Genomic DNA, 20,051 nt, shown 5'->3' on the forward strand with positions numbered 1-20,051 from the left:
GAAGTGATGAAAGGGATATTTTTCACAACAGAGACCTCTGAATTAACTTTGCTGCTATACAATAACTTTCTAGTTTTCTGGTTGGTGATTGCTACATGCTCATTTGAGATGCTTAAGGGTGAGAATCATCTTCCTTAAAAACAACCATTTGGTTTAGCAGAGAAATAAGAGAATGGAAAAGTTTGTGTAGTCCAGACTGATAGGCTTTATACAGATTTTAAAGCAGTGATTTATACCAGCTAAGTCTGTAATTCTTCCTTATGTTTAATAGAGTATTTAGTGTATATTTCACATAGAATTCAGAAGTAAAAGGTAACGCAAAAAAAAAAAAAAAAAAAAAAAAGCAGGAGTTGTTAGGTATCTAACCTGCTTAGGCTGATTTTTAAAATCCCTTTAGACAAATGCTGGTATCTGTGGTGGTATTTGCATGCTTTTGAAAATCTTGACATGAGTGCATTTTGGATATGCCAGCAATTCTGAGTTTATGGGCTAGTTATGTCATCCACCTTGGGGAATTTTCTAAGAGCATTCAGTAGTGCTACAAAGCCCAGATTAGAGTCCTTTGTCTTTTGAGCTGTTGGAATATGCAATTGAGGTGCAGTTATTCAATTTTTCTTCCCATTTTTTGTATGTGCTTATAATGTAAAGGATATAGTGGCAAAAATAATGACTACAAGCATTCTATACAGAAAAAGAGAACATTTGTATGTCTCCCTAGGGCTTTTGAGCTATGAAAATATATACTAGAAATACTACTGTTTAGGAATTGTTTGATGGTTTGTTTGACGAGAGAGTTTAGCTACTCAATGAGTGAAAAACAGGAACAAGGTGGATCATGGTTAACACCCACCTAAATGTAACATCTGGCACATAACCTAAAAGTCCTGAGATTCAGCCATGACCTTCCAAATTCAGAAGGGAATACACTGTGATGCATGTGGTCGTTAAATAATAACCTCCTATCTACCTATGAAATGCATTAAACTTACTTTTAGTGACTTTCCATAATCCACTGGAAACCAGAAACAAAGTTCTTTTTGTTTTTAAAGGCTGGTTCTAGGACACACGTTTTAAGAAGCCAGAAGATCAGGCAGGATTTCACAGCCTCATTCTTCCAATCTTTCTTTCCCTCGCTATTATTGCAGAATACACTCTGTTCCTGCCTTGGATTTTTCTTTATACCTTTTACTTTCTTCGACAGTCCTTCTGTTGAGAGTTTATCTTTCATTAGCTTTTAGGCCTCCAGCCATCGTATACCGTCATAGTCCTTTGGGACACAATGATCTTTATTCCAGCACTGTCTCACTCGCTTGAAGGCTTGTCACCAGTGTTTCTTTGAAAGGCTGTTTCTAGTTTAATATCTGAAGGTTAGACAACACATGATAGACCTTTTAATCTCACCAGAAGAGTCCTAAACCAATATTATCACTATTCTGCTCTTATATTTGTAGGTTTTAATTAGCTCGGATGTGTAGGAGAGAAACTTTAAAACAGTCATTAAATGTGATTTGTTGACTGTTCTCCAAATTCTCATCTCTATTTTAATAATATGCATGAGTATTCTCATAATTAATAAGGACATAAGGGAATCTTCATTAATGTAACACTACCCATCTGATCTGACACACACAGATCCTTTACATTGGATTTCTGAGTGTTTTTTTAAAACAAACAAAGAAACAAACAAAAAACCCCAAATACAAAACCAAAAACCAAACGACCACCTCCTTCTCCATTAAGCAGTCAGCAGTAATGGATTATGTGTTTTGTTTTTTAAATGATTCGGCTATAAAAACAAAGAGCCATGTGGGAAATCCTGATAGAGTCACCTTGCCTTAGATTGTATAATACACTTAACTAACTTGGAATTAAAAAGAAAAACAAACATGTGGGGCTTAGCCTTTAGATTGTTTAATTTGGAGGAAAATACTGAGCAGCTCAGGCACTATGGCATTACTCTCAGGATGCAATTTGCTCAACAGACTGATTAGCAAGGGAAAGGAGCTGAGGTGGAAAGGTGGAGAACAGAGATGGAGGAGACTTATTCTCCGGCCTTGCTCTTATCACAGGAAAATGTTTCAATGTTTGTGCCAGTTTAGTTCTCATCGCACAGTGGGCAGCATAAATCCTACTCGCTTGATAGTATCTTCTGTGCTACAATTTGCCAAGTTTCTTTTTTAAAGCACCTCAAAGAAAATATGATTATTCATTATTATTTTAGAAGAATGAATGCATGCTTCTGCTGACACTGTGCTTTGATCCATGGATTCCTGGCTGATGGCTAAGATGCCTCTCCATCTTCCTCATAACTGCATGTCTCCCAGATGGGCAGAGCATCAGTAGGAATCCATATACAACAATATGATAAAACAATCCACTTTTAGGTTCTTTGGCCGATACATACATAAATCATTCTCCTTATTAAAGTGAACTGCTCTTATTCTTTGAATATGTATTTCTTGAGGCCAAGACTTAACATAACCTTACTTATTTCTTTTTAGGTCACCAAGCAATAATTTCTTCCTTGTCTTGATGTCATCTATGCTTTATCTCTGGATCTGTTAGATTTTTTTCTAGGTCAAAGCTATTTCAAAATTGACATGATGTTTTGAGTCAAGAAAAAAAAATTGTTTACAGTTATTTGCCTGATCCTCAGTCCATATCCTCCTCTGCTTCTTCCTCATTTACTTCCCCTCCTCGTTTCCAAGTTTATTTCTAACTGGAGAATGCTTTTTCTAATTTGCAGTTTATATATATTTGATGTCAGTTTATAAACATTTGTTTTCATATTAGTATGTGAACTTAGATGATTCTGCTTCCTCTCTAGTGTTTCTACATAAACATATGCATTTCATGTCTGTTTCCACACTTGTTTTTCCTCTTGCTAGACTGACTAAGCCAATCTCTCCCAGTGTCCCTGGCTAAAATAATCTGTCTGTTCCCTTGGACATCTAATATCACTTTCCTGAATGTCTTCAGTCTTGAGTTCAATTATCTGGAGCATGAGAGACCAGAAAATGTCTCAGCAATAATTTAAAATATTTTTTCTATCTGTGCTAGTCATATGTTCATCAAACTGTGAAGAATAAGGACTTGAAGCATGCTTATTCATTGTTATAGATGCATAAGCATATGTAGGATCAAAACCTAAATATGGACTGTATGTTTTCTACTTCAAAACTAGCACTTTGCAAATACATAGAAGAAGAGATGGGAAGCAGTGACTATCATGAGCAAGCAGTACTACCTAGTTTTAGCAGTACATGTCTCAAATAGTAAAGATGCTGATCTTTCCCTGCTGAGAGTAGCACTGTACAAGATAATGAGCAAAAGGCAGAAAGAAAATTCTGATGCAGGCTCATCACAACCTGATGCAAAAAAAAAATCTCCTTTTATCCCCCAAAGACAGACAGGCTGTGTAATGTCAGTAGTTACTCTTTTGCACTGCAATCCTAAAAAGGGGAGCCCATAAGAGATGGCTTTGAAATAAAATCCTTTGCTGCATTGTTGTGAGCTACTGTGATACCTGCCCTGACTATAAAATACTTTGCAAAGTCTTAGAAATTTAAAAACTTGCCCTCTTAATGTTGATAGGAACAGTTTTGACACAATGAAGAAACTGTTTTACTAAGCATATCTGGATCCTAATGGGAAAGCAATCCTTTAATTCTGGGAAAGTCCAGGCTCTGAAATTGCTTTAGTGCAAGTTACTGTCACACAGATGAGCTTGCTGGTACCGTGTCCTGGTTTTGGCTGAGATAGAGTTAATTTTCTTTCTAGTAGCTGGCATAATGCTGTGTTTTAGATTTAGTATGAGAATAATGTTGATAACACACTGGTGTTTTTAGTTGTTGCTAGGTAGTTGTAGTGTCTGCACCAAGTCAAGGGCTTTTCAGGTTTCCACGCCCTGCCAGGTGCACAGGGAGCTGGGAGAGCACAGCCAGGACAGCTGACCCAGCCTGGACAGAGGGATATTCCCTGCCATGGAACATCATGCTCCGGATAGAACTGGGGAAGCTGGCCGGGAGGTGGGATCGCTGCTTGGAAACAGACTGGGCATCAGTTGGTTTTTTAAACTGCACATGGGGTGAACAATTGCATTTGTGCACTACTTCCTGTTGTTGTTATTATTGTTGTTGTTGTTGTAGTTGTTATTATTATCTTCCATTGTTGTCCTATTAAACTGTCTTTATCTCAATGCACAAGGGTTTTTTTCATTCTCCTCCCTATCCTTCTGTGGGGAGAGACGTGCGTGAGTGGCTGCGTGGTGCTTAGCTGCTGGCTGGGGCAAACTCAGACAGGGTGGAGAGTGTTAATCCAGCATGCTCTACATCCATCTTTCCAGTAATCATTCATTGCTGAGTTTGTCACAGCCGTCATTATTGCTGACAATTTTTTTTTTCGATGCCTAAGCTTGGTATTTGCATAATGTCTCATAGATTTTTAAGAAATCTTATAATACTTCAGAATGATATTTCTTAGAAAGAATGTATATATTAAAAAAACCCCAAACAAACAAAAAAAGAAACAATAAGCCCCATTCACCTGATTCATTAGAGCAAGTTGTAAATGTTTTAGTGATTCCCACCCCTGGAAAGAATGTGCAAACTAGAATTTCCTCACTAAGCAGTGGGAAAAATGTTATATAGAAGTTTGATCTAGCTTGTTAACTACCTTGCCTTTATACCCAGAAGTAAGAAAAAGACAGTCCAGAATTTTAATTTGGTCAGCCCTGAAATGGTCAGGCAGTTCGACTAGATGATCATTGTAGATCCCTTCCAACTGAACTATTCTGTTCTGTTCTGTTCTAATCCAACTCATGTGTCTAAGAAGACACCTATCTTAGGACGTATAAACTGCTCTCCAGAAGTGCCACAGTCTCAGACTCCTTTGATTACAAAAGGGCAGGCAGACAACTAGAGTAGGCTACATAGTTCAGTTTTACACACCCCAAGTCATGAGAAATAAATCCAATGCTATATATGCGAACTGAAGAATGCATATCTTTTAGTTCTTATTCTCACCTACATCTGGGTTTTTTTTTATTTTTTTCAATGACAAGAACAGGAAATGGAGAAATGCAGGAAAGAGGAAAATTTGCTTGTAAGAATTCTGTATTAGATCCTTTACGGGGAATTTTAAACAAAAAAAAAGTTAGGAAAAACATGCTTTTGTTATAGTGAGTTTAACCCTTTGTTCAGAATTAAGGGACTTAAGGGAAATGTTTAAAAAGTTTTTGCATACAACATAAGCAAAACAATTGTGCATAATTACTGCATAATTACTTCTATTAAAAATTATTATAACATGTCTGAATCAAAACAACCACCAAAAAACATCCTCATCAGCTGTCTTCTGAGCTCTCATTACACTATATAAAACATTCTTGATTGTACACAATCTGTAATGAGAATCCCTCAAGAAAGATTTACTAACAGAAAAAATGATGAAATGTTTATGCTTTATATTCCCCTTTCTTAGGTAAACCAGTTTTTTATTCTAATTTAAAATTAATTACTTTGCATATATTCTGAGTCCAATTTCTCTTCAGAGATGTATTTCTCCTGTGCTTATAAACAAAACCGCCATTCTGATTCTACCTTCTGTCATGCTAATTATTAGGTCTGCTTTGCCCAAAACAATAACAGCTAGCAATAACAGTAAAATATGGGTTCAGGATTATTTATTTTATGTTATAATTTATTTACAAAGCAGTTCTGAAAATTAGGCCTCAGATGATGGAAAAATTATGGCCCCCTAAAGAAGAGGCTGTGTTGGAAACCTGGCCTTCTCAGCTCTAACCTAGCCAGCCACGGGTTATAAACCACCAGGGTGTTCCAGGCATGGTGATGAAAAAAACACTGCATAAAAAATAAACTGTAGAGCGATAGAACTGAAGGAAAAGGACGGAAGTGTCAGTTTCCTGAAGGCAGGAGTTGTGATGCTTACTCCAGTGGAGCCAAGGGAGCTGAGCTTTCCTACTTTGGCCCATCGCATCTGGGAAAAAAGGCATTTGCCTCTTTCTTATTTTTACTTGAGTAGGCACAGCCACGGAGATGTGACAGACCACCAAATCCAGTTCACTGCTGATGCAGGAAAACAAAAAAAGCCACTTCTGCCCTTTGTGTTTTGGCTACTCCTTGTGTTTTCTGGCACCTGCCTTCCTCAAGTACTTTAGATATGTAATATCTATTTCTGTTATGTTTCTCACATTCTTTCCCCTTCCTTGCATGTGTTATCATCTCCCTGACTTTTCTATTGCTTCACCTGCAACTGTTCTCAGTTTTCCTGCCTCTGAGCTTTGCTATCCTCTTCCCCTGCTCTTTCTTATTTAACCCTTCAGACTCCCTGTGCATTTGAGCTTCCCTCTTCCCTTCATCCAGCTCCATTCATTTCTCATGCATGATTTCCTACCTGTGACAACTCTTCATCTCACACTCAGACTTTAATTCCTTTCTCCTCCTGTATTTAGATCATATTTTTTAAAAAAAAATGTAAAGGCAAAAGTGCTTTCCAAAAGTCGTAATTCCTGGCCAGAATCATCAGCCTAAATAGATTCCCATGCCATTGAATATATATTATTTAATGTAATACTATTTCTTCTTGAACCTTCATCAAGTGTGGATAATACCAAAAATCCATCTCTCCTAAAGTCAATTTACCATGAGCTTTGATAGGCAGTTTGTCTTTATTGCTTTTTTTTTGAAAAAAAAAAAAAAAAAGAGAAAGATAAAAAAAAAGAGAAAAAGAAAAAGAAAAAAAGAAGAAAAAAAAAAGGCTGTCATGCTTCTGTACCTTTGTTCAAGAAGTTTGCAAAACCAGGTTACAGCAGGTTACATATCTTCAAGACATTAGGGACATGCACTTCCTTTCAGTTATCATTGAACTGTTTATAAAACACGTTCTGTCAGAATAAAGCTTTGTGGAACTGTGATAACAAGTTACTTAGTGCTGGACTAAGGTCACTGAGGAGTGAATTCATATCACTTTACTTTAGCTGCCTTAAAATTGGGCATCTAGCTCAAGTGCATCACCGTGACTCCTGGTATTCTGAGACAAGAGAGCTCGCTATCTCTCCTGGGATGCAGCTTGCCTGTCTGAGGGATCTTTGTATGGGGTGAAGTTCCCAAGAGAGGTACAGTACTCCTTGCAGGCAACTAGGTAGTTAGAATGAATAGCTAAAATTAGATGAGAGAATAACACCATCGCTTTCACAAAACACATCTCCACCTTATTGGGCCTTTTAAAATGTACCTCAACCATGGAGTCACCATCTTCACTTTTTTTTTTCTTCCAAATCAAAGTTCCTAGAAATTCAGGTTGCAGGGATGGGGCGCTGGCGAGGGCTGACGCTCAGAGACGTGCTGGATGCACTACAGCATGCTCGAAGCCTAGAGGAGACGAGCCGGGGGCTCTGGATGCAACAGGAACCAACGGGGTAGCACTGGGAAGATACATCAAAAGAATCCCAGCCACCCCAGCCAATAAGTCAGCCCCATCGGGGCACAACTGAAATGCCTCTACGCCAACACACAGAGCACGGGGAATAAACAAGGGGAGCTGGAGACGTGTGTGTGCCTGGAAGGCTATGACGTTATTGGCATTACAGAGATGTGGTGGGATAGCTCCTGTGACTGGAGTGTTGGGATGGTAGGGTACAGGCTCTTTAGGAAGGACAGGTAGGGCAGGCGAGAAGAGGGCATCGCCCTCTATGTCAATGACCAGCTGGAGTGCATGGAGCTCTACCTGGGGATGGATGAGGAGCCCACTGAGAGCCTATGGGTCAGAATTAAAGGGAGGGCTAGGGCAGGGGACATCATAGTGGGGATCTGCTACAGGCCACCTGACCAGGGAGACCGAGCAGATGAAGCCCTCTATAGGCAGATAGGAGCAGCCTCACACTCACAAGCCCTGGTCCTTATGGGGGACTTCAACCACCCTGACATCTGCTGGAGGGACAATGCAGCTGAGCACAAGCAATCCAGGAAGTTCCTGGAATGTGTCGATGACAACTTTCTCCTCCAAGTGATAGAAGAGCCCACAAGGAGAGGTGCCATGCTGGACCTTATTCTCACCAATAAGGAGGGCCTGGTAGGGGATGCGAAGCTCAAGGGCAGCCTTGACTGCAGTGACAATGAAATGGTGGAGTTCAAGATCCTTAGGGCAGCGAGGAGGATGCACAGCAAGCTCACTACCCTGGACTTCAGGAGAGCAGACTTTGGCCTCTTCAGGGACCTGCTTGGTAGAATACCATGGGACAAAGCCCTGGAAGGAAGAGGGGCCCAAGACAACTGGCTAATTAATATTCAAGGTTCACCTCCTCCAAGCTCAGGACCGATGCATCCCAACAAAGAGCAAGTCAAGCAAAAACACCAAGAGGCCCCCATGGATGAACAAGGAGCTCCTGGGCAAAGTCAAGCAAAAAAAGGAAGCCTACAGAGGGTGGAAGCAAGGGTAGGTAGCCTGGGAAGAATACAGAGAAACTGTCTGAGCAGCCAGGGATCAGGTTAGGAAAGCCAAAGCCCTGAGAGAAATTAGTCTGGCCAGGGATGTCAAGGACAAGAAGAAAAGCTTCTATAGGTATGTTAGTGAGAAAAGGAGGACGAGGGAAAATGTGGGTCCCCTCCAGAATGAAACGGGTGACCTGGTTACCCAGATATGGAGAAGGCTGAGGTACTCAATGACTTCTTTGCCTCAGTCTTCACTGGCAAATGCTTGAGCCACACTGCCCAGGTCACAGAAGGCACATGCAGGGACTGGGAGAATGCAGAACTGCCCACTGTAGGAGAAGATCAGGGTCGAGAATATCTAAGGAACCTGAAGGTGCACAATTCCATGGGACCTGATGAGATGCATCTGCGGGTCTTGAGGGAACTGGCAGATGAAGTGGCCAGGCCACTCTCCATCATATTTGAGAAGTCCTGGCAGTCTGGCGAAGTTCCCGCCGAATGGAAGATGGGGAACATAACCCCCATATTTAAGAAGGGTAAAAAGGAAGACCCAGGGAACTACAGGCCAGTCAGTCTCACCTCCGTGCCTGGCAAGATTATGGAGCAGACCCTCCTGGAGACTATGCTCAGGCACATGGAAGATAAGGAGGTGATTGGTGACAGCCAACAGGGCTTCACTAAGGGCAAATCGTGCCTGACAAACTTGGTGGTCTTCTATGATGGGGTTACAGCGTTGGTGGACAAGGGAAGGGCAAATGACATCATCTACCTGGACTTGTGCAAGGCATCTGACACTGTCCCGCATGACATACTTTTCTCTAAATTGGAGAGACATGGATTCGATGGATGGACCACTCGGTGGATAAGGAATTGGCTGGATGGTCGCGCTCAAAGAGTTGTGGTGAACAGCTCAACGTCCAAGTGGAGAACAGTGACGAGTGGCCTTCCTCAGGGGTCGGTACTGGGACCGGCACTGTTCAACATCTTTGTCAGCGACATGGACAGTGGGATCAAGTACACCCTCAGCAAGTTTGCCGACGACACCAAGCTGTGTGGTGTGGTCAACACGCTGGAGGGAAGGGATGCCATCCAGAGGGACCTTGACAGGCTGGAGAGGTGGGCCCGTGCGAACCGCATGAAGGTCAACGTGGCCAAGGGCAAAGTCCTGCACGTGCGTCGGTGCAATCCCAAGTGTGACTATAGGCTGGGCAAGGAATGGCTTGAAAGCAGTCCCGAGGAGAAGGACTTGGGGGTATTGATTGATAAGAAGCTCAACATGAGCCGGCAGTGTGCGCTTGCAGCCCAGAAAGCCAACCGTGTCCTGGGCTGCATCAAAAGAGGTGTGACCAGCAGGTCGAGGGAGGTGATCCTGCACCTCTACTCCGCTCTTGTGAGACCCCACCTGGAGTACTGCGTCCAGCTCTGGGGCCCCAGTACAGGACAGACATGGAGCTGTTGGAGAGAGTCCAGAGGAGGGCCACGAAGCTGATCAGAGGGCTGGAGCACCTCTCCTGTGAGGACAGGCTGAGAGAGTTGGGATTGTTCAGCCTGGAGAAGAGAAGGCTCCAGGGAGATCTAATTGCGGCTTACCAGTACCTGAAAGGGGCCTACAGGAAAGCTGGAGAGGGACTGTTTATCAGGGAGTGCAGTGACAGGACAAGGGGTAATGGGTTTAAGCTGAAGGAGGGTCAATTTAGATTAGATGTGAGAAAGAAATTCTTCCCTGTGAGGGTGGTGGGGTACTGGAACAGGTTGCCCAGAGAGGTTGTGGAGGCCCCATCCCTGGAAGTGTTTAAGACCAGGTTGGATGGGGCTTTGTGCAACCTGGTCTAGTGGAGGGTGTCCCTGCCTATGGCAGCAGCGGGCTTGGAACTAGATAATCTTTGAGGTCCCTTCCAACCCAAACCATTCTATGATTCTATGATTCTATGGCAAACTGATTTAGAAAATATTAAAATCCAATTTCTTAACTGGTGGGGGGTTCACGTCAAATCAGATTATCTGGTTATCACTTTGAGATGTCATCTGCACTGCTAGGATATTGTTCATGAAGCTGGTCTTATGAAAATACTTGCTACAGAATTCTACCTACATTCATCAAGTCTGACCAGAAAAAAAAACCCCTGGATTCCATTTAGAATTGCTGTAGGAAACTATGATCCTCAGAGAAAATATGGATAATTTTCAAAGAAGTGTTGCAAACTGGATTTTCAAAAGCAATAATATAAATGAAGTAAAAACCCACAAACATAAAGACAAATATCTTTTTTTTTTTTTTTTTTTTTCCCTACAAGGAGTTTCTATACCACTTGGCTATCACAGGTGTCACAGTAAATTAAATATTTAGTTTATGCTTTTCTTTTGTATAAAGTTTGATATTGTTCTATAAGTAGTTTTATGTCACTACTTTGTCTCTAGAACTGAGTGATTTTTGTTGGACTATATTCAAGTAGTTGTCCTAAGAAGATGTGGTAGTAAATTTACTACATCTGATTTTTCCCAACACCCAGGAATTACAAGTTTGGTTCCAAGGAAGATATGTTTAAAAAAATTATATTCAAAATCCCCTAACTATTTTTTAAGGATATTATTTCATTTAGCTTTAAGTTCACTAACTTAGCAACAGTATTTATTTCTCAAGAACACATGAAAAGAAATAAAAACCTCTCAGAATCTCCCAAATATCTACGATCATATTTAAATAAATTATTTCTCTTTAGTTGATTTTTTTTCTTTCATCACTTTTAACATTTTTTTTTTTTTTCTAATACTTTGCTGGAATTTATGCCTAACAGAGAAAAGCCCATCAACTTGGGATTTCTTCACTGGAAACATACTGTTCCAAAATGGTAATGAAAAGAGTATGGAAATTATGAAAATACTATTTACCCTCTTCCTCTGTGGCTGTTTAACCCCTGATTCAGCATGACTGAAAGCTTGCTACAGTAGAGACGTAGTTTAAGTATACAGCTACATTAATCATTTATCTCACAGATATCTTCTGAGTATTGGCTTTCTTTCCTGCAATGCTTTTTTCTCTTTTTTTTTTTTTTTTTAAATAGGAGCAGAGAATCACAGAGACATAGCATATATGAGGTCACCTAGCTGACTTACCTTCCTATGTCCCTACACGGAGCAGAAATGACTATAATTAAGCTATCTATGGCAGATAACTAACCTGCTCTGGAGATCCAACATGGAAGACATCTCATAGCCTCTCCTGAAAACCTTTGTAACGTTTCACCAACGTTGTAGGTACAAAGCTTTTCCTAATTACCTATTTACATCTTCTTGGTGACAGATTGAGCTTTTTTTTTTTTTTCCCCCCACACAGAAAGCAAGTGATAACCATTCTCTCCAGGACATCTTTTTCCATGCAGAAAAATCACTATCGGTTTTCATACAAATAAGGCAATAGTGGTGTGGAATCATCTCATGGTAAAATGAAAGGCAAGACTTTATTCTGGAAGCATTACAGCTAACAAAACCAAACAAATCATTCAATTCATGGAAACTGTTTTATAAAACCTGTGGAAAAGGTTATATCATTAGATATTTTCTCAGCACCCAGCATGATAGATTGAGCAGGACACCTACTTGCTGCTGTAGTACTAAAAAATGGTTATTATTAGTACCTATTTAGCACACATCTACTTTTCATCTTTAAAGTGTTCTAAACTCAAGGACTAGGTGCCTGCTACCACTGTTAACACCTGCATGGCTGTGTTTCCAATATATTATAGGTCAGATCAGACTGCCAACAGTCTCCATAAATGGGGTTTCCAGTAAACAAGTCAGCTGGAAATAAGATTTCAGTGTAAGCCTGTGAGCACTAGCCTGTGTTGTGAGAATGGAGCCCAGCCCCATAAACATACCAGTTGCGTGACGTGTGCGAGCAGACACCAAACTTTTCCAATCTGCTACTCGCTCCCTGAGCACAAATGTGAGACATCCTCTGAGCCATTGCTCTGCCCTAGGTCAAGCCCCCTAAAGAAGAAGTTAATAGACGGAATAACACTTCAGCCACGTAGCACTGGTGTGTGGCCATGGTATAGGTCCAATTGCAGCTCAGGGTCAGAAAATCTGTCCTATCCACCAGCCTGCAGTGATAATCCAAAATCCACAGGTAAACTGTATAGTATAAAATTTTGCATTCAGGCTTTGGGCTTAAATGTATGCTAATAAGTCAATTTTGGTAGTCATCCCTCCTTGTCCCCACAACCAGATGGTAAAAGTTGAACGAAAATCTTGCATTATTTACTACTCCTCATGAAGGTTTCTCTTAATCACATAAGACGGTCCACTCCAAGACAGATGTACAAAGTCTAGCTTGCACAAAATTGCCTTTTCTGCATGAAAAAAAATCTTTGATTTGTTGCCTCTATTTCTTCATCTACAAGGTCTGAAGGTATGAATGTTGTTATACAAATTTAAATGATATCTAGGACCAGGAAGTACTTGAATTTTATTCATGTTTCCTATTTTCCTTTCATTTCAACATATCATAATATTCATGTTAAGAATCAGAAAGAATTAACTACTCTATTCTATAGCTAGCCCTATTTTTTAAAATAGTTGCTCCTTGGAAAGTGAAAGTACCACTTGAATTTCAGGAATTATACAGAAGTGTTTTAGGAAGGCAGGCTTATACTAAGGAAGATAAGAAATTAATATTTACATTTAGATGATGGTGTACGTATGTTTCAGATATCAGAAATAATCCATTTATGTTTTCTTCTGTGGTTTCTTATTTCCCATATCTATTTGTCTGTCAGATTCTTTTTTTTCATTGTTTGAATTGTCACCTGCCTTTCAGCAGCGTGAGTTCCAGGAGATATGTGCAAATAGTGTGATTTCTAATGCAAAAGATGGAATTGTCCCTGCCTACATGATTTCTTCACAGTGGTGTTGCCTTAATGCTGTACAGATTCTTGAGTTTCATATAACATTAATTTCAACTTTCTTTCTTCATTAAAATTCTAAGAGGCAGAAGACCCCTAGTAAGGCAAAGCAGTGGAAATATTACCACACTTTCCTTTATCCTCAGGCATTTAGCCACTAGAACTTTTTTTATTTATTATAACATTTATTTAATGTATAAAATCTGAATTATTTTTTCCCAAAATACATTTTAGAAGAAAGCAATGAATGAACAGGTTCTAGGAGGTTTGCTTCAACAGATGTAATGGGAGATGAACTGCTGTCCTCACATACTGCCTCTGATCAAACCCTGTATACTCTGCATAGGAAGATGAATTGACATAATTCTTAGAATAACATTTTTCAGCAAATTGTCCTGTTAAATAGGAAAATTTTACTCAAGCCTGCAAAAGCGATAAGTCTGACCCTCCAGCTCTACTTTGAAAGGTCATTTTGATTAGTATAGGCAAAATTGGAAAGTAAATGCATTTTCAATGCCTGGTGTCTTTTGGCTTTTAATGGCCAAATGACCCGATTTTTTGGAAGTGTAAAGCACGTGCAGGTTCTGCTGAACTCCACGAGAGCAGCAAGCATAGCAAATTCTTGACAATCAGACCATGAGTGTCCTCAATTCTTTCTCTCTTCTCCTTTCCCTCCCTTCTCTTTTCTTGTTATGATAATGTAATGGCCTTTTTGACAAAGAAACTTCAGTCATGATCTGGTATGTACTATGGCTTTCCTCTCAAGATTGTGTACTGAGAAAACTGTTAAAGTCTCCTTTCAATTCGTCAAAACTGAATTATGTTTCAGACAACATACTAAGTGTATCAGAGGTCCCTCACAGCATCAACCACAGCCAATTGGAAATCTGGCTGAAACTGTTTAACAGCACAGAGTTCTGTGTGGTCAAACCCATTATGAATTATCCATAAAGTATCCACACTCAGAATTAGCCTATGAAATTAAGGTTCTCAGCTATATTCAAAATTTATAAGGGATTGTCACCAAATAATTACCTTTCTCAGGAAATGAAAATTTAATTGTTCTAATATTTAGCCAAATTTTTGTGCATGCATGATGAGGGGACAGAAACAAGGTGGTGGGAAGAAGAAGAACTTGCAGCTCCCTTAAATGATTATGATTTTTTAAACAAAGTAATTTAAAAATTAATTGCTATTATTTTAGATATGAAAGAACAACACAGGCTTGGAAGAAATTATACTCATCTAGAGTTTTTCTAGTCACAGAAAAGTAGTGTTTTAACTAACTCAGCACAGTTAAAGCATGATATACCATTAGTATACAAATACTAGTATATCTATTCATACCTGAGAGGTAGAAGACCTACCCGTGTAAAATATATATACATTTTTATACTCTACAGATGAAAACATTTGTATCAAAAAATTACTGAATCTACACTAAGGTTCATACTTGTCTAACATCACACCTGAAATAGTTTTACTGGTGTAAAACTGTAGGTAGCTATAGCAGAGACTTTAAAATGTGAGCTCAAGGGCATTTCTTGCCATTTTAATAAGCCATTCACTTTCTCTGTGCAAGGAATTTATGACTTGTATTTATTAGTTCGATTCCTTCATCCACCTCAATTTTCCCTTTTATATTAATTTATTATTTAAGATGCACTCTGTCACAATTTTTAAAAATCATTAGAAATAAATGGTTGAATAAGAAGCCAATGTGACAGAAAAAAATGGCCATATATAGATATTGTAGACACATGACTAACCTAGAGCAAAAGGGAATCAGTCCTGTTTCCATTTATTCCAAAGGAGAACAGGAATAAAGGACAGCAATGGCATTCTCCACAGTCAAGAAAAACACACAGTGTTGGGAACTGTGATTATACTTTTTACTCAGATCCAGTGATGGTGCTTTTAGAAATACTTTTATTTTATCAAAACTTTTAAATCATTTACAGAATAATCGTTTCAGGCTAAAATTGGAAATTTAATAGGAGACAGACCACATTAATGCTTTGGGTTGAGGTGGCCTACAGGAGAAGGAGGCAGAGAAAGACTACCTCCTGCAGTTTTCTGAAGTTTGTACATTGGTGGGAAGTGGGACATTGACAAGCAGCAGTAAAAGTAGTTCAGGATTGGATGAAATATTATATAATTTAAAAGATAATATACTATTATGTAATATAATAACTCTAAAAAAATAAACCCAATAAGATGGGTCTTTAATTAAAATAAAAAGGCACAGTAACCTAAAGCCCTATGGTTTGTTAAGGAAATACAGAGGGGCTATGATTTTAGTTTGTATCAAGGAGAAGAAAAAAACCAGCAAAATTGGTATCCCTTGATCTTTAGTTACCTTTGGGAAAAACAAAATCATAGCATATTGACTAGTGGGGTTTTTAAAAAGTAACATGGTGATCTGACATATTGGAGACATGTACAATCAAAAGCCTAAGGAAGCAAAATCACTAAAACCTGCCAAATTTTTAATGAATTACTGGATTGGGTTTTTTTGGCTCAGTAACGGCAATAAATTCTTATAATCTTTTATCTAAAATGTGTTTTAAAATCACATTTTAAAAGATGACAATTTTGAAAATACAAGCTTAAAATCATATCCTTTATTTTGCAAGTGTGTTTTTAAAGTCAGAATCACAAAATCACAGGATGTTTGAAGTTGGCAGGGGCCTCCAGTGGTCATCTAGTCCAACCCTCCTGCTCAAGCAGGGCTACCTAGAGCTAGTTGCTTAGGACTATGTCCAGATGTTTTTTTAATATCTCCAAGGATGGAGACCACAACCTCCCTCAGCAACCTGTTCCAACTCCTTTCTAGACAATCATCTTAGTTGCTTATTGGTCCTGAATAAAATATTTCAAATAGCTTTAAAAAAAAAAACAAACACATGAATTTTTGTAAAAAAAGTAATTAAACTTTTTTTTTTTGGGGGGGGGGGAGGGGGATGTCCTATCCACAAAATGGAGTTGTATATAATGAGAATAAGAAGGAGTGTAAACATACAACCAAGAGCTGAACCTTTTAAATATTAAATTGAAAATGCTCAAGGCATGCTTTTAACCAGGTACAGAAATAATCAATCTGGTAAAGGATTACTCTTTAAATGAATCTGTCAGACACCTAAACAGAAAGCTGCCTTTAACAATATGGAGAGAAAAGTTGACACACATGATGAAATGACAAGAGTGAAATTTAATTTGTCATATAGTAATTTCAAAATCAAAACAAAAAAGAAGTTACCCACAAAAAAAGTTGTGACTTTAAGATCAGTCTTGAAAGCAGGTAAAAGTGTGTAGATGAGCAGACTAGGTATGTGAGGAAGAACAAAAAACTGTTTAGTTGAACAGAAATTGAAACATCAATTTGGTATTGAATATGCATCATTGCAAAAAATTAAAGATGAGCTTTTACAAATTTAAAAGATGACAGCATACTATTTAAAGGATGGAGAAAAGTGACAAAAAAAGAAATCAAACCAGAGAAGACTTTCTAACACTTGTGAGATAGTCAACCATGAAAATAAAAGAATGACATATATTCATTCAGAGATGTTGAAGGTATCTTCTCACAGTTTTCTTGTGTACTACAAGAACAAAGGACTGATGAAGGAGAAAATTAGACTTTTCCAGCTTGCAACAGGCAATTATTGACATCTTGAAAAGAACCTAGTCTGACCCCTGTTCAAGCAGGGTCAGCTACAGCAGGTTGCCCAGGACTGTGTCCGGAGTTTGATCACCCTTGTAGTAAAAGAGGTTTTTCTTGTGTTCAGATGGAATTAACAATGTTGATATTCAAGAATTTGAATTAGGGCAAGTCTTCTTGGTCAGATCACGCTTTATGTCCAAAGAGAAAAGTACTAACTGAGAGCACTCATGGTGTTCTTATAGAGACCCAGCTGTAGAGTTTCAGACTATGCAGAAAAAGAACCCCAAACCACCATAGTTTTGTAGGATGAAGAAAAAGTGAACAATTCCATCTCCATGTACTGTCTTCCAAAAAGACTGTCCAGACATCTCCAGTTGAATTCCTTTATCATTTTTGTGTCCCTGTGAAGGATTCTCTATCTCCCTGTGTGTTAAGAGAAATTAATTCTGTCTCTGGTTCCTTTGAAATGCAAGTTATAGAGAAGATGCCACTGGTATTTTAAAGGGTTCATGCAATTTTAGAAGTAAGGCCAAAAGGACCTCCATTACGTCAAAATAATTCCATCTTGTAAGATAAGAAATAGGAAAGACCAGAGAGACCAAAGAGTTTGCAGTGTCAGAAAACCCTGCAGTATTTTGCAGAGAATTGATTAGGAAGTTATGCTGTATAAGGCAGAGGAAAGCAGAGATAATACTAGTCTGTTTGGGAGCCTTGCCAATCTCATCAGAGAGAAAGTTTCTCCCTACAACAAATCCAGCAATCAGCATAGCTTTGTGAGCAAGACACATCAGCCAAGTCACCAGAGAGGTTCTCCTGTGCTATGTAATATCACATTTCTGATAGTCCTGAGGAATATGAGAAATGATTCAGGAAACAATGCTAAACATATGACAAGAAAAATTCTTCCCTGAGTCCCCTGATGGACTGAGAATGAATCCTGCTAGAAAGAAATTTGATGTGTTGACAATGCACAGACATAAGACTTTATCTTATATCTTTGTAATAGTGTCCAAGAGAGGGCTGGAGCTGATAACACTGTGTGACTCTGAAATCATGGGAGCCCAGACCATTTCACACATTATTCTCCCTCCTGTTTGAGTTTCACAGGTTGATGATCTAGCTGGCTGGCTCCAGGACTTATACAGTTGTCCTGGTTTCAGCTGAGAGGGTTGATTTTTCTTCATAGTAGCTAGTGTGGGGATACGTTTTGGATTTGTGCTGGAGACAGCATTGATAATATAGAGATGTTTTTGTTCTATGGACTTATTGTTGAGCAGTGTTTACACGAGGCCAAGGCCTTTTCTGCTTCTTGCGCTGCCCTGCCAGCGGGATGGCTGGGGGTGGACAAGAAGTTGGGAGGAGACACAGACAGGACAGGTGACCCAAACTGACCAAAGGGGTATTCCATACTATATGACGTCATGCTCAGTTTATAAGGAGCTTGGGGGAAGAGAGAGGGGGGGCGGCGGCATTCGGGGCAATGGCGTTTGTCTTCCCAAGTAACCATTACGCGTGATGGAGCCCTGCTTTCCTGGGGATGGCTGAACACCTGCCTGCCCATGGGAAGTGGTGAATGAATTTCTTGTTTTGCTTTGCTTGTGCGCGCGGCTTTTGCTTTACCTATTAAATTGTCTTTATCTCAACCCACGAGTTTTCTCACTTTAACTCTTCTGATTCTCTTTCCCATCCCGATGGGGGGGGAGTGAACGAGCGGCTGCGTGGTACTCAGCTGCTGGCTGGGGTAAAACCACGACAACAGTGTAAGCATTCAGCATAGTTTGAGCTACCATGTGAGTCTGAACCCCGAGCCAGCTTGACAATGTATCTATGCACTAGAGCTGCACAGCAGTAGAATAAGGAAAAGGTGGACCAATGTGTACAGATTGTCCATTGCTCCATGAAGGGCATACAAAGATAACTTTGGTCTATTACTAAAGTAGCCTTCACATAAGTAGGTAATATGTGCAATGTAATTTCATTTCACTACAGGCACTCTTCAGTATAAAATAGATGCTTGCATCAGCCTGCATCCTCTCTACTCCCCTAAATATCTGTCTTGGTTTTCCACTTATTTTTTCAACTTGATAAGAACATGTCAAGAGCATGAGTTCTAATGAAATGCATACGGGCATGTATTGAAATGCAATTAAGCACAGATAAAGAAGGAAACAATTGCTAGGTGGGATTTTCCAAAATTACTAACTACTGAACTCCTCCATGAAAGCTTCTCTTAGGTAGTATTTGTATTTTCAGGCATCCAAATGTCTTTTAAAATGTGGTCTTAAGTTTTAAGCTAGTTTTCGGTATTAAAAATGTCTGATTTAGAAGTTATTTTAATAGAATCCTGCATTCATTTGTACATGAAGGCTTCAGAAAACAATTGCCTAGTTTTAGAAGAGATCCTATTCTGGGTGCTTTTTTTAATGTATTCCTAAAGAAGTATTTATGACAATGGAGAAAGTTCAAACGCTGAGCTGTTCAGGCCATTACATTACCATCAACAACTGGTTTGCTGTCTCCAGGGATAGTAGAATTAGACCAACTAATGCATTTTAATTTAAAATCGAGATTTGTCATGAGCATTAGGTCATTTACCATGAAAGATGAAGGGTGAGGATCAGAGGTGTGATCTGAGAGCTGATAGTGGTTTAATGTTTTACTGAATCACAGTGCTAGTATATTTGATCTCAGTGTTTTGTACGCAAGTTCTCTATTTTTCAACAGAACTATTTACAGGAAATTTTGAGAAGTCCTTCTAAAAAAGAAAGGAAAGAAAATAGAAATCTATTGAAGATACATGTTCTTTCCCCTAAAAGCTTGGGATAGAGTTTGGATTATCTTGGTCTTAAATATAATAAATAGAGCTGCAGAGCAAAATGAAGAAAAGCAAAATGAAGGCATAAAATGAAGGTACAAAAAACCCCAATTGAAATTTAAGCATTAATCCCAGTGAAGCAATAAAATGTGTTTGAAATAATATCTTGCATACTCTAAAGCATGTCTTCTGTTCATAAACTTTGAAGCTCTGACTTATAC

The 20,051-nt window shown here is 39.2% G+C and overlaps 1 protein-coding gene across 1 annotated transcript in view; it reads right to left on the minus strand.

Moving 5' to 3' along the window:
- Positions 1–20,051, minus strand: part of TBC1D32 (TBC1 domain family member 32) — a 411,057-nt gene that overhangs the window by 150,853 nt on the left and 240,153 nt on the right. The window lies entirely within an intron of this gene.

The sequence above is a fragment of the Balearica regulorum genome, chromosome 3, assembly GCF_011004875.1.
Source record: "Balearica regulorum gibbericeps isolate bBalReg1 chromosome 3, bBalReg1.pri, whole genome shotgun sequence".
Lineage (NCBI taxonomy): Eukaryota > Metazoa > Chordata > Aves > Gruiformes > Gruidae > Balearica > Balearica regulorum.